The following is a 15,432-nucleotide window of genomic DNA, read 5'->3' as shown; positions in this document are numbered from 1 at the left end:
GGAGGAGGAAGCTTTTATGCGTCTTTCCGGCGGAGCCGGGTTACGCATCAGCGCCGCCCGGGGGAAGGCGCTTTCTCTCCTTTCATGTTTAGGGCTGGCCTGACATCGCCCTGGGGGAGAGCATTCAGGTGCGCCTGCTGCTGCATTGTTAAAGCGGCCGTATCTTGAAGCAGCGCTCCATGAGGCGGCGTTTTTGCACGCTCGGCGGTCATTTATGGGCCGTGCAGAAACGGCCAATGTGAAGATAAAGCACATTCTACAGGAAGCCAACGAAGTGTTAACTGTAGATGGATCTTCCCTATTAACTAATTATCTTACTGTGTCCTCTTGCAGTGTCACCAATGTTTTCCTTTTTTAATTTCATTTAGTTCACTCAAATCCCTATTAAAGAACTAATTCTAAGAATTATTGCAGGCTTTGATCTTGCAAGGAGATGTTAGGGTTTAATGCTGCAGCAATGTCGGGTTCATTGCTGATGGAAAGTCAAGGTGCTGGGTTGTAGCCAATGTTCCTTATAAGCTGTGTGCCTGCCCAGCCATTAATCCACTGTATTATTATGTGTAAAGATCTCAGTGGTGCTGAATCTCTTCACAGCCGTGTGGCCTTGACTGAGTTCCCTGGCACGGGCGACGGGCCAGAATCCGCAGCAACCACACTGTTAGAGGGCTGATCTCATAGAGCGAGATGAGAATTCCGTTCCCATGAGAATGGGACTGGAGACACCGGGAGGGGGATGGGACAAGGGGGTTATATTCTGTAGTTTAAGCGGGAGGCCCCATTCCAGTCATGCCGTGTGTGTGAGCTTTCTAAGATGTCTGAATAAATGGTCTTTCAACCAAAAGCCTTTTATTTCTGCCTCGTTGGAATTCCTTACATTATGACTGGAATCAATCTTTATTTTTCTTTTTAACACTCAGTGGATCTCTGGTGTTTTAACATGCAGAGATTGAATATTCCTGGAAACTGTGGAAGAAGCGGTAGCTCCCATAGAGGGTTCGAGCCTTTCCTTCCTGATTCTGAAGGAACCAGTGGGGAACAGGTCTCCAAGCTGGTGACTCTCCATCCTCGTTCCAGCATGAGTCTTCCCCTACTTCGTTGGGATGAGGGATCGCCGGATGTGACTCATGTGGGATTTGCATGAGTCGCTTTGGGGCGCCAAGCTGTCCATGGATCGGCCTGTGGATCGGATCTCTACCGTTTGCTCGTGGGATTACAAACCCCAGATGCAACCTGCTTTGGAAGAGATGGGTCTGACTACACTTCATGCAGCCACTTCCAGGAGTCAATTGAACGCGATTCCTTGACTCATACTTCGATGATGCTCCCAGGATCCCCAGTGGCATAGCACCGGGCCCGTCCCCAAGTCCCACAGTCGAAACGGGACGTTGACGAAAGATCAGGATCGGTGATGGAGGGTTTCCGTGCGGTTCCCAATTCCAGCTTCCAGCCCGGCTCAGTAGCAATTGATGTGTGCAGAAGCCCTAATATGGAGCCGTCCGGAGGACTGGAGGAGTTACCAACGGAGAGGAGGAATCCGAAGAAGACCCTGACTCCCCATCCCAGGATTTATTTCCCCTCCGTCCAAAGAAAGTTGGGGACGATGAAGTAGCCAGACTGGCGCTGATGCTAAAGAGGCATGGGACGGCGGGAGCACGAACTCTGGGAGGAGGAAACGAACAGCTGCAAAAGATGCGTGAATGCCTGCAAAGGGGACCGAGAACAACAACGCTAAAGGGCGTCCAACTTTCGAGGCTGAACTGGCTAAGACCGAAATGCGTTGTAACGGCAGTATCAGCAGAACTTATCGATCCATGACAAGGTCTTGGATCACTCCAAGCTGGATCTGGGCAACGCTTCAGCGCCAAAGCATTAGAAGACTATCTTAAACGCCAGAAGCGAGTTGACTACGGGCGCCATTCAGCGTGATGAACAAGCAAAACTGGATTGTGAAAAATGGCCTTTACATGCGCATCAAGATGCCTTTTAACTCGCAAAGAAAGAGAATTGGCGGCTGCCTTGGGCAAGAGCTGAAGAAGACGGGCAGCTGGATCACGATGGCATGGAACCCGGGTCGGTGCTTACACCTTTACCAGAGCGTCACTCACCGCCTCCCCTGCCATGGGGTTGACGCTGCAAGGTCCTACTTCAATCCGGCTGCCTCCCCTTTCGCCCGGAGGGGCATCGACGCAAGTGCAAGGCCCGCTCTACCTCCTCAACCGGGCGTAACTCAGCCGCCCCTGCTCTCCCCAGCCCCACCGCCCCAGCCGTTGCAACCACAGCCCCAGCGGTTCCAAAGAGCTGTTGAAAGAGGATATTATAGGCCCTCATCCCTGCCCGTTTCGGGACGTGGGACCACCATCTAAACTCCTCTACTTCATCCCTGCAACTTGGCGACTTTATATGGAGGAGAATTTGATGATTTGTATCGTTCTGAACGCGTGAAAGATACGGGACATCGGGTCCGGCTCTTGGATGGGGTGGTTGCTGACTGGTTTGTGACTCTTTATGAATTGCAAGCTGATGATACTCGCGACAGTGGCGAGTTCTCCAAGCCTTTACGTGCCGCTTCCAAGATCCGGATGCTGAAAAGCGAAGCCATTAGTAGTTTCATAAAGTCCATTCAGCAGGGCAACCCGTTCTTTTGCCGAATTTGCCCGTGGAATTTCAGTGCGGGCGCTACTAAACTTCCTCCTGACTGGCCTGGAACGCATGAAATGTGAATACTTCTTCAGGCTATGAATACCAAACCCGGAGACAGTTCTCCTCATCCGCATCCAGCTGCACTGCCGCTGAGCGTGGATCGATCTGGGATCTGACAAGTAGCAGCCGATCTAGAGTGCGCTCGTGCGAGAGGGACGTTTCACGTCCGATCGAAAACCACCACGCAGTTGCCCCAACAACTTCGCATAAACCAAGCCCAGCCGCCGTCTCCCGCGGAGACCACATCTGAAATCTTCGCCCGATGTCGTTTGGGATTATGCCTCTATTGGGTGGTCCTGGCCATCTGGCTGCCAACTGCCCTAAAACAGAAGCCCGCCATTCGGTCTCATCGCACCCCTCTGCCAAGCCTCCCGCGGAAGTCTGGGCCTCCCCAGGCTTCGGCCCAAAGCCGCTATCGAGGAGTGACTTGAGGAGGGAAGTGGTGAATTTGCCTATCTTCGGCCATGGACATGGGTCCTACTCCAGATTAGGTGGTGTAGTGAAGGCAGCAGTAGCGCCCATTACTATTCAAGCCTCTTTAGCCAACCCTGCCAAGCATAATAACGTATTATAGCCTCCGCCCTTCGTTGATTCTGGCTGCTCCCACTGTTTCTAATCGGCCGCCAGGTAGCTGAGAACTTGGCTTAGACCGAATTCCCCTAGTGAAGCCCATTCCGTTTACTCAAATGGATGGCAGCCCACTCTTTTGGAAGCGGAAGAGCTGCCCGTCAATTCAAAACGTGCTAAACCTGTTTTGCTCCGTCCGCTAAGCTGACCATTGGGAAAAATTAGTTTCAGTTCTTGCTCCAAGTGGCCAAACACTCCATTGTCTTGGGCATGCCATGGTTGTTATTACATGAGCCAAATATTATTTGGAAAGAAGCCGAATTCTAGAATTCACTGACCCCCCCTGCGGGGAGCATGATGAAGTGGGGGGAAAACCACGGCTTCCAAATGACATTGAACCGCTGGCTTCCACACGGCCTTACAATAATGTCGGTGACTTCTAATCCACCGATATCCCACAAGCTTATAAAGATCTGGCCAGGGTGTTTCCTTAGGAGCAAGAATGCTATCAGTTGCCCCCTCATACCAGGGATACCTCCGATTGCAAAATCATTTTGCAGCCGGGGATTCAACTGCCTACAGGGTGAGAATCTATCGCGCCATGAGCCCCACAGAAGAAAAGGAGCTCCTTGCTTTTCTTGGATAAGAATCTGGCTCAGCCCAGTGGATTCATAATGACGTAGCCACCAAACACAATTCCAATGCCGCCCTGTTCTGTTTGTAAAGAAAAAAAAGATGGCTCCTTTGAGACTTTGTACTGATTACCGTGGATTAAATGCTGTTTTCCATGTCCAATAAATATCCTTTTGCTCTTAATCAAAGACCTCTTTAGGATGCACTGGGCTTAAGGGCTGATTTACTAAGTTGGATTTAAAGAGAGGCCTATTACAGGGTCAGAATTGCGAGGAAGGCTATGAACATTTAACAGCGTTTAATACTTTAAATTTGTTGGACAATAAGGGAATGCTTCTTTACTAATGCCATCTCGGTTTGGCTGGAGCCTCCGGAGCTTTATGGCCCTAATCAATGAGGGTTTTGCAAGATTTTATTGTATAAAGGGTAGTGGTCGTGTGTGCCTACTTAGATGATGTCTTGATTTATTCACAAACTATGGAAGAGCATCGAAGCCCTGGTTAGGGAGAGAGGTGTTACAACGTTTACTTTGACAACTCTCTCTTCGCTAAAATTGTCAAAGTGCTGTTTTCATCAGTCCTCCATAGACTATTTAGGCTATCCCGGATCTCACCCGACGGGCTTAAAAATGGATCCACTGCTTGAGAAGTAGGCAGCGGTAACTTCAAATGGCCGCCCCACCACCAACAGAAAAGAATTGCAATCCTTCCCTTTGGAATTTACTTAATTTCTCGCGTGATTTTATACCCAATTTGCTAAACTGGCCCTTTTCCGGCTCACAGGGATCTCTGCTACGCACTCAAAGGCAAAGGCAGGACTTACAGGCTGCTAAGCCCGGGGCTCCTCCCTCCTTGGTCTCAGGGAATGCTCAATCGGGCATTCCAGCATCTGAAAATCAGCTTTCACTACCCGAACCTATTCTGGAAACACCCGACCCAGACCTTCCTTTTGTAGTTCCGTGGATTATGCATGGGACAAAACCGGCGCCAAGAGCTCCCTCTTGCACGAAGAAATAAAGCATGGTAGAAACTTGTACGTCGTGCTTACTTATCCAAAAGTTTTCTGGCCCTGGAGCTCAATCTGGATCAGAGGGGATAAAGAGAGACTGCTGCTATCAAAGGTGGCGCTATGCACCTGAAACGTCTACTGGCTTGAGGGGGGCCAAACACCTTTCCAAGATTTGGTCCGGATCAGTAAAAATTTGGCAGCCCTCATCCTTCACCCCCCCCCTCAAAATGTCCGCCCGAGCAGCTTCTCTACAAGCATTGATTCTTTTCTCTCCACTTCTCCTTCACCGGTCCATTTTTTTTCCTGGAAAAAACCAGTAAAGCTGGCTGATGCGCTGTCCTTCGCCTTCCCGAGGGGAGGGCGGTTCTTAGGTCTTACGATATCCTGCTGCACCGTGCTCTCCCCTCCCAGCTGGGTATGGCTGTCACTAGAGTCATGACCTTCCGCTCCTCCCTCCCTTAAGCCCATTCCAGTATCATCTCCCCCCTTCCCTGCGGGAACTTCCGAGGCCCAGGCGTGGGCTCCATGAGCCAACTTCCAGCGGAGGAAGCGAGGACTCCCAGATGATACTTTGGAGGATGACATGCGTTTGGAAATGGGGGGGGGATGTTGATGCGATGCCTCCCCCCCTCCGCCAAGCTACATGGTTCACCGAAGCCTGCCCACACGATGCTGTACAGGTCGGCTGGACATTTTGGCTTCCTCAAAACTGCTATATGACATCTGGCCCGTCAGCCACTAAACAGGTGGTGGCGCCATGGCGCAAAAGACATTGAGATTTATATCCAAGGGATGTTCGGTCTGCGCTGGAGGCCAAGTCCATTCCGGGGAAAAGGAAAACCCTAATGACCTTTTAAACCTCTCCCTGTTCCCTCCGGCCTCTGGAGGAGTTATTTCCAATGGATTTTTTGCAATTACGGATTTGCTGAAAGCCAGGCTCACTGTTTTATGGGTAGTGGTGGACCTGTTCTCCAAACCAGCTCATTTTATCCCCTGTCCCACCATTCCCTCTGCCCCTAAATTGAAGTAGCCTTGATTGTTTATTCAGCTTATATCTATCGGCTAAGCCTACCTCCTCTCCTCAAAGCTGGTGGTATCCGACTCGAGGCCCCAATTAGCCTCCAAATTTTGGAAGGAAAACTTTCCTCGGGCTTGTTAGAGTTGAACCACTCCCGGCGGTTGCTCGCCTACCACGTTCAAAGTATTGATTGAATCAGAGAGAGGGATTGAACAGAACTCTAGAGAGCAGTATTTCACGCTTGTTACACTAACTACCATCAAGACAATTGAAGCGCGAAGTTAATCCCATTTGCAGATGTACGCTTACAACACATGCCATTCATAGTAGTACACAGAAAACCCCTTTGAAATTTGTGTTCAAGGCGTTCTTTTTCCTCAATCGCTGCCCCCAACTGCCCACGGAGGCTTTTACATCCTCCAGAGTTCGTAAACAATGGATTACATCCCCTGGCTACGAGGGGTGGAAGACAGTCAGACTGCCTCTGCAACAAGCTGGCGACCTACAAAAGTTTCAGAAGCGGATAAACTATGCGTTCATGACTTCCCTTTACGATATTGGTGGGGCTTGGGTTTATTTTAATCTACTAAGAATCTTAGAAGAGACGCTCTCACAAATATTCAAAATCCTCGGGCAAGAGAATTCAACTGGGTCCGTTTAGAATTACAAAAGTGATCAATGATGTTGCACAACTGCTTTCGTTTAGAACTGCCTAATTCCTTAAAGTAATATCCATCCCGTCTTCTACATTCCAGTTTGCTCAAGGAGGCTCCCGCTTCCGATGCCTGGTACGACCACTCGGAGTATGACCCCTCACGACCATAATTGAGTGGCCACAAGCACTATGAAATTGACGCTTATTCTGGACTTCCCCGCTTTTTAATCGCGAATGCGCTTTGCAATACTTAGTTTCCTGGTGCAGGATATTCCTCCGGCCATAATCAATGGGTCTATTAGGAAAATATCAATGCCCCCCCACCTCCCCTTATTTCTGCCTTTCAATACGTGCTTTTCCACTGAAACTGGGGGGGAAGGATTCTTTCTTAGGAGAGGCAGAGTGTAAAGATCTCAGTGGTGCTGAATCTCTTCACAGCCGTGTGGCCTTGACTGAGTTCCCTGGCACGGGTGACGGGCCAGAATCCGCAGCAACCACACTGTTAGAGGGCTTATCTCATAGAGCGAGATGAGAATTCCGTTCCCATGAGAATGGGACTGGAGACACCGGGAGGGGGATGGGACAAGGGGGTTATATTCTGTAGTTTAAGCGGGAGGCCCCATTCCAGTCATGCCGTGTGTGTGAGCTTTCTAAGATGTCTGAATAAATGGTCTTTCAACCAAAAGCCTTTTATTTCTGCCTCGTTGGAATTCCTTACATATGTTCCATGTAGCATTGCAAGACTTTCACACAGCACTGGAGGACACTTAGAAGAAGAGAAGAAGAGTTTTAGATTGATATCACACCTGTCTCTCCTGTAAGGAGACTCATGGCTTACTAGCTTTTTTCCCTTCCTCTCCCAACAATAGACACATTTTGAAGTAGGTGGGGCTGAGAGAATTCAGAAAGAACTATAACCCAAGGTTACTCAGCAGGTGTGCGGAAACATATCTGGTTCACCAGATAAGCCTCTGCCACTGGTGGAGTGAGGAATCAAACTCGGTTCTCCAGATTAGAGTTCACCTGCTCTTAACTACTATACCATTCTGGCTCATTACTTCTAGCAGCCAATGGATAAAGCACCAAATCAACCCTTCAATCCCAGGTACACATGATGCTGTCTTATACTGAATCCATTAGTCCGTCAAAACGTCTTCCTAGACTGGCAATAGCTGTCTAGGGACTCAGTCGGAGGAGTTGCACATCACCTGATCCTTTTAGGTGGAGACACCAGGGATAGAATTTAGGACCTTCTACATACCAAGCAGATGTTGTACCACAGAGCCACAGACCCTATCCAAAGAGTTAGATCCCTATCTTTCTCTCCCTCCCCAGATGAGAAAAGGTCTGACACCACTTCTATAAAGCATTTGAAAAACTAATTATGAATCTCCCAATATGTTGCCTATATTGACGCTTCTGAACACTGGTTCATGGATACAAATAGCAAATGTAACAGGCCAAGGTCCAGTCAAGGTGAGGTTTGCCGACTCTCACTGGCATGGAGAAAGGAAATGGACTGCACCAATCACTGAGAGATTAAAAAAAATAAGGCCAAGGTTAATGCTGCAAAAAACTAAAAATATATATTTTCTTAGCAAAAAAGTTCCATATGTATTTTGCCAACAAGCTTCCTTGGAAAAATCTTTAATGTTATACACATATAAGATACTTACAACTATAGAACAATGGTTATTTACCTGCAGTAATATAAAATAATAAAATGTTTTTAAAATCAATGTGCAATTTGTAAAGTATATACAAGATGTGTATGTATGGTATAGTGATGGACTCTATTATGGAGAGCCGGATTCAATTCCCCATTTCTCCACATAATTGGGGAGAAAGGGTATAAATGAAATAACTAAATCTAATTGGCAAGGGCTAGCCACCCCCCACCCCCCGATGATAGCCAAACCTACACGTTGAGGCCAGCTGGAATTATCTGGGGCTGTAGCAGGATTCTTGCAATGACTACAGTGCCCTTTCAGACCCTGTTGAAATGAAGCATGTTAGCAAAAATGCTTTCCAACAATATGACAGACTTTGAGTCTTCGACGAGCTACAGTTTCAAGGATAAAACTTTGGGGAGTCCCAATTTTGTTGTGGGAGGGGAAAAACAAAACCAACTAAAATTGACAATTTGGGGACCACTCCACCAAATGACTAGTGACGTCTGCTCAGTCAGAAATGAACCAGTGACAGGGCTGACAGACAGAATGAGAATGAGACAGTGACAATGAAACATGAGAGGACGAGGCTTTCAAAATACAGCTTTCCTCAGCCTCTCCTCAAAATATGAAGCGTTCTTTTGTAAAACCTCTCAACATTGGTGCTGTTCCTGGACACTTGTTAGCTGCGGCACCTGAGTTGTTGGTAGCAAATTACCCTGGGTAACAGTCTGAATCCCCCACCCCCCCGAGGACAGCAGCAGCTCAAAGCAACGTCAGCTGGAAAATGAAGAGTGCCGCAGACAGCCATCGCAAATACATGCAAATGACTTTAAAGGAGTTGCCAAGGAGGAAGGCTAAGGGGAGGAGCAGTAGCTCAACAGGAGAGCATTTACTTGGCATGCAGGAGGCCTCAGGTTCAATTCTTGACATCTCTGGTTAAGAGGATCAGGTCAGAAGTGATGGGAAAGATCAGCATGGTGTAGTGGTTAAGAGCAGGTGCACTCTAATCTGGAGAACTGAGTTTGATTCCCCACTCTGCCACTTGAACTGTGGAGGCTTATCTGGGGAACCAGATTAGCTTGTGCACAACGCATGCTGGCTGGGTGACCTTGGGAGCTCTCTCAGCCCCACTCACCTCACAGAGTGTTAGTTGTGGGGAGGGGGAAGGGAAAGAAGATTGTAAACCCCTTTTAGTCTCTTTACAGGAGAAACAGGGGATATAAATCCAAACTCTTCTTCTCTTGCTGAGACCCAGGAAAGTGCCTGCTGGTCAGAATATTAATCTCTATGGACCAAGGTTCTGATTGAGTACCAGGAAGCTTTATGCATTCATGTGAAGCTAGGCTAAGTACGGCATTCCCATTGTTTCTTAAGAAACAAATCATGCTGCTCAAAATGCTGCCTGTTTACACACCCCCAGCTGCTTTGCATCCCAGGTGACAGCTGAAATGACACAGTTGCCTTCTTACAAAACACACTAGCGCGAGTTCACAGGAACGGCATTGTCACTCCTGAAATGCCCCCCACGTTTGCTACCTATTGGACATTTCAGAAAAGGAAGGGGAGGTGCAAATGGTCAAAAGACCATCTCTTTTGAGCGACAATTTTCTTGTGGCTTTCCTGCCTGGAAATAGCATGGGTGGATCAGAAGGAATAGAATGAATGTTGAATGTTGCAATAAAAGGAGAAGAGTTTGGATTTATACCCCGCCTTTCACTCCTGTAAGGAGACTCAAGATGACTTACAAGTTCCTTTCCCTTCCTCTCCCCATAATTTACACCTTGTGAGGTAGGTGGGGCTGAGAGAGTAGGGAGAGAACTGTAGCCCAAGGCCTTCCAGCAGGAATAGGAGTGCAGAAACACATCCACCAAATAAGCCTCTGCCACTCAGATGGAGAAGTGGGGAATCAAACCTGGTTCTCCAGATTAGAATCCAACCACTCAACCACTTCAGCATGCTGGAGCAATGGTGTATGTAAGGGGTAATTCTTGAGGCTGCATGGTCCAGTAGTTAAGAGCGGTGGACTTCTTGAGCAACAGAATTCTTGAGCCAGAAGTGGTACAGTGGTTAAGCCAGGCAAACTTTAAGCTGGAAAACTCCATGTGAGTGGCAGATTCACCATGTGAGTGGCAGATTCACCATGTGAGTGGCACTCCTACATGTGAGTGGCAGATTCTAATCAGGAGAATCTCAGCCTCCACAAGGTGGGGATCTTGAGTTAGACCTAACTAGTCATCTATCACGCTCTTTTAAAAACAAAAATAATGTATCACCATTATGCCAAAAATTATCTATCTGTTACTTGTTTAGCATCATCCAAATTATATGTAAGAGAAGAAGAAGAAGAAGAAGAAGAAGAAGAAGAAGAAGAAGAAGAAGAAGAAGAAGAAGAAGAAGAAGAAGAAGAAGAAGAAGAAGAAGACACAACAACAACAACAACAACGAGGAGCTTGCTTGGACCACAAGGAGCCTCTTCGCAGCTTTTCCTTCCTTTCCCCACAATAGACACCTTGTGAGACAGCACCCATCATACTGTGCCAGAATTCTAAATCTGTCCACAGATTCAAAAAGGTTTGGGACCCCTGATATCAACATATCAGCAGCATATCAGATTTATTTACAGCCATAGACCAAAAATAAAGCATGAAAGAAAGCACAAATTCCAAAATGATAAAATGGAGGACATTCCAAGGAAACCACAAAATTGTTAACCAGGTAGAAACTGATTTATCTAAAAAGGTTAATATAATGAACCAATAAAATGTAAAGGTAAGACTACTTAAGTAGTTTTAAAATTCCATATGACCAAACTTGCCACAAGTTGACCCCTAGTACAGACAATGCAGTGAAAATTGATGGTATCGACAATAATCATGGACTACAAACCCATTCTGTTAGGGTCATAAAGAATGGCATTTTTTAAATCAAACATCAGAGCTCAATGGTGACAGTATGAAGCTTCTTTACATTCATGGGCTTTGCAAGGGATCTTGCATTCCTTTGACAGGAGGGCGGTTTAGACTCAGCACAATTCTCTCTTCCTGCAGTTTCCCACTGTGCTCCGAGCTCCATCAGCATGAACGGCTCACTTGCTCAAACCCAATAATGCCTGTTGTGCAAAAGCCCCAGTGGAACAACTTCCTCCAAATAAAATGGCCCATTAAATCAAGCTGAGAACAGCGCTGGTATTTGCTTGTCAGCCAGCCAGAGTTCCCACGTGGGACTTGCTGACTAATAAACAGGTTGTTAACTTCTGGTAACAACTAATTCCTCAAAGAACCACAATAGATACTTGAGTTTTCAAAGAGCTGGATTTCCCATTAGGAGCTGAGCTGTGCTAAGTAACTGCAGGTAAAAGGTACTCTTTCTGCTATTGCACAAATATGCATTTCTAATAGGTTTTTTAGACCAAACATCTGCTTAGTTCAAATCAACATGCACAGAGCTCACACATTTTGGTTTGGGCCTCAGTTTCCTTCTTAAAGTTCCTGGTCACTGTGCTTTGGTGGCTGCAAGAAACCATGATCACCCACGTTCCCCTATCAGATTACCAGATGTCCCTTTGATTGAGACCTTCAACTGCCCATTTCCGCACTGCACACTCATACCTGGTTACAACTGGTTTCTAACAATCTGGGTCTATCCCAGTTTTCCCTTCTCCCATATTGTGAAAGAATCCAGTGAGAAACCCGGGAGAAAACACAACTGCTATAGACCGTCTATGGTTTACTTATTTTCAAGAGGTGTTTGGCGACAATAGTAGAAATCTTGCTCCTGACATCTTACCCCCCATTCCCACCTTTCCTATCTGGCCACCTGTGCTTGCCGAATAAATCAAACCACTGATTGAGCAACTGAAGTCTCACAAAGCTCCAGGCCCAGACGCTCTTCCGCCTGATATTTTTAAAACATTTATCAACTGGTGGTCTCCGCTTTTAGCTCAACTGTTTACCTCAGTTAACAATACCGGCATAGTCCCTTCTTCATGGACCAATGCCATAGTAACACCAATATTTTAAAAAGGAGACCCTACTCTTCCAGCCAACTACAGGCCCATTAGCCTCCTATCAATAACCGGTAAGCTCTACACTAATTTTTTGCTTAAAAAACTTCTATCCTGGATTGACAGCAACAGGATTTTGGGTCCAGAACAAATTGGCTTCAAAAAAGGGCACTCCACCTTAGATCACTGCATGGTCTTAAACATGGTCATTTCCAAATACATCAAGAAAGGCAAAGTCAACCTCTACACGGCCTTTATCGATCTTAAAGGGGCCTTTGACTCAGTTTCAAGAGAGCTCCTTTGGCAGAAACTTGAGACCCTGGAAATTGATCCCAGACTCTTTGTGCTTATAAAAGCTTTGCACACCAACAACACCTGCCAAGAGAAATGCCCGCCCTTTGGCCTATTGACCCCTAAAATTAGAGTAACCAAAGGAGTTAAACAAGGATGTATTATGGCCCCTTTCCTGTTCAGTCTGTTTCTAAATGACCTCGCCCCTACCTTGAGAACAATTGACTCACACTGCCCTACCTTAGGGAACGTGTCGCTGCCAATTCTGCTCTACGCCAATGATGCACTTTTACTATTGCGCACTAAGGTCGGCCTATCCCACCTTCTATCCCAATGCAGCGAATACTGTGTTAACAATCTGTTGTCAATTAACTCTCTCAAGTCTAAGATCCTGGTCTTTTCAAGCACCTTCAAGATCTCCAACTGGTACTTAGTGAAACTATTGAACAGGTCAAGTTCTATAAATACCTGGGCATTCATCTCCATCACAAAGCCAGCTGGACCAAGCATAGGGAAACTGTTGTTAAGGGCTGCCAAATTACTACCACAGCCGTGGAAAGGTTTTTTTTCTCCAAGGGTGGCAAGTTTATTCCAGCTGCCCTAAGGATATTTAACGCTAAGGTGTCCCAACAACTTCTCTATAGGGTTCCCCTGTGGATTGAAGCTTGGCATATATCTCTGGAGCGAATACAATCCAAATTTCTATATAAGCTTTTCGGGGTCCCCCACTGTGTACCCTACATGGCCCTCTGCCTACAGGACAACACCTCTTGGAAACAAGGGCATGGTGGATCACCCTTAACTTCTGGATCCGGCTTTGTTTTTTCAGTGATCCTAACAGCCTCATTCACTGCTCCCTCCCTGAACTCCAGTCATCTGCCTGGTGGGCCCACTTCAAGCTTAAGATCTCCTCCCTGGGTTTCTCTTGGGACCAGCTCCCCCCCAGTGCTTCCCCCCCAGTGCTTTGCGCCACCGTATTAAGGAACAGCTATTCAACCAGGAACATCAACTCCTAGTTAGCAAAGCAAGGAGCCTGTTTCCCCCCCTTCACTTTGAAATCATGCCCGGGAACTGCAGGACAGCTGCCTTGCCTCCAGCCTCTTGCTCGATTGGGAGAACACATTCCCTCTTACCTTCTCTCCTGATTTAAGCATACTCACTGCAAAAGCGTACATGTCCATATTGCTCAACCTCTGAGGAATCTTTGGAGCATGTTCTATTAGTCTGCCCGAAATTCATAGATCTCAGACCTAGCTTGTTTTTTTCAACACCGACTTACTTGTGCCCTCCATATTCCAAATTGAACTGCCTCTTGAACAATGAGGATCCCAGACAGTTGAAAATGGTGGCCAAGTTCCTGCTCGATATTGTAAAATAAGTTTCTGGCTTTCCTTTTATTTACTTATTTTCTTGAAGTTTGTACTGTATGAATTATGAGCAGTTGTTTTACCCCATCAAACTCAGGATCATATTACTGCACAATTTTATCTGTATTTTCTCTTGATGCCTAATAAAGGTCTTTGAAGTTGAAGTTACTGGTTCTGCTCCCGTGGTGTTTGCACGGTAGCAGGCTCACCCCAGGTTTTTTGAAAAGAATCGCCAAATTGACAATTTTTGAATATCCAAGGTATCACAGGGCAAACGCCCTTTGGTCAGGGAACTGTGCAAACCTCTGGGCCAGACTGTAATATTTCCCTTGCTCAAACCAGGATATTTGGACCATGCAGAAATGGCCGTTGTCAGCCCACCTTCAGAATCTAGTGCTAATTTTGCAATCCTTTTTCCCCATACTGCTGAATATATGTATATGGCTGCAACTGAGTCCCAGGGAGAACTGCAGGCAATAAATGAAGTGAATATAATTCATCAACAGGATTTGGACCAGATTGGGTGGCAGTGTTAACGTCTCAACTTTGTGCTTGTCAGTTTCTTGAGGTTGGGTTTCTCATTTTGGCCTGTTCTTTAGGGTAGGCCTGTATGTTCCAAGTAGGAAGTCTAAATCCAAATGAGTGTGGTGGGCCGTTTAAGATCTTCCCCTCAGAACATTAAAGAATCTGCTGATCCTGGGCAAAATCATACCAAGCAATTGTTATTCCCATTATTCCCTGCGTGGCAATTCGTCTTTCAAATAAACCAGAAGTGAAACTCTCCCTTATCCCCCTTAAAAGTGTAACGCCGTTTGGAGAAATGCAGAGTAGCAAGTGCAGAAGTTGTGATTTATTTCAGTTTCTTATTTCCAAGAACAAAAGCTTTTTGTTCTTAGGTTTGGGTTTTGTTTTTTTTAAATAAGAAGCTACAGAAGTGTAGCTCTATTGGACTGTGATAGACTACGTACTGGAATGAGCTGATAGGTGCAACTTCAAGATATTGGACAGACCAAGACAGAAGCAAATTGAACAGGGATTTGGGAACTGAAAACTGTACCTGTTAATGATTTGTTTCCATTTCCCTCATCTAACATCTACACATTGTGTAATAGCAAACACATTCTAACTGGTTTTTCCTGGTATGGAGAATAAAATCCAGTTGCACATACTTGTTATTGACATGTGAAATAGCCAATGATTTGTAGATACAGCCCCTGTTTATGAGAGATGGTTTCCTGGACCATGTCTTTAATAAATCACTAACATTTCTGAACACAAATTTGTACTGCTCTTAGGATTCTGGCTCCTTCCCAGGATTGCAGAATTCAGTACCAAAGCACCAGTCTCAATATGCTTCCTGAGAAATCCCTCTGATATTTTGACTGGGACCTTCTAAACCAGAGAAAAGAATTTCATTTTTGGCAAAACCTGGCGGCATTATCCAATATTTTGGGGTTCAATTTCCTCTTTTCTCTTTGAACCCAGCCCCCTTCCGCCTTCTTCCTGAGATTGGTAAA

General features: G+C 46.3%; 1 long non-coding RNA gene across 1 annotated transcript; it reads left to right on the top strand.

Annotated features, from left to right (window-relative positions):
* The first annotated feature begins 547 nt into the window (after positions 1-547).
* Positions 548-12,619, top strand: LOC125424536. The gene is made up of 3 exons (XR_007243247.1): positions 548-558; positions 10,265-10,273; positions 12,488-12,619. It is a non-coding gene; the product is annotated as an uncharacterized LOC125424536 (long non-coding RNA).
* The last annotated feature ends 2,813 nt before the right edge of the window (positions 12,620-15,432 follow it).

Source organism: Sphaerodactylus townsendi, linkage group LG17, assembly GCF_021028975.2.
Source record: "Sphaerodactylus townsendi isolate TG3544 linkage group LG17, MPM_Stown_v2.3, whole genome shotgun sequence".
Classification (NCBI taxonomy): Eukaryota; Metazoa; Chordata; class Lepidosauria; order Squamata; family Sphaerodactylidae; genus Sphaerodactylus; species Sphaerodactylus townsendi.
Note: the sequence above shows the minus strand (reverse complement) of the source record. Positions and strands in the feature narration are given on the sequence as shown.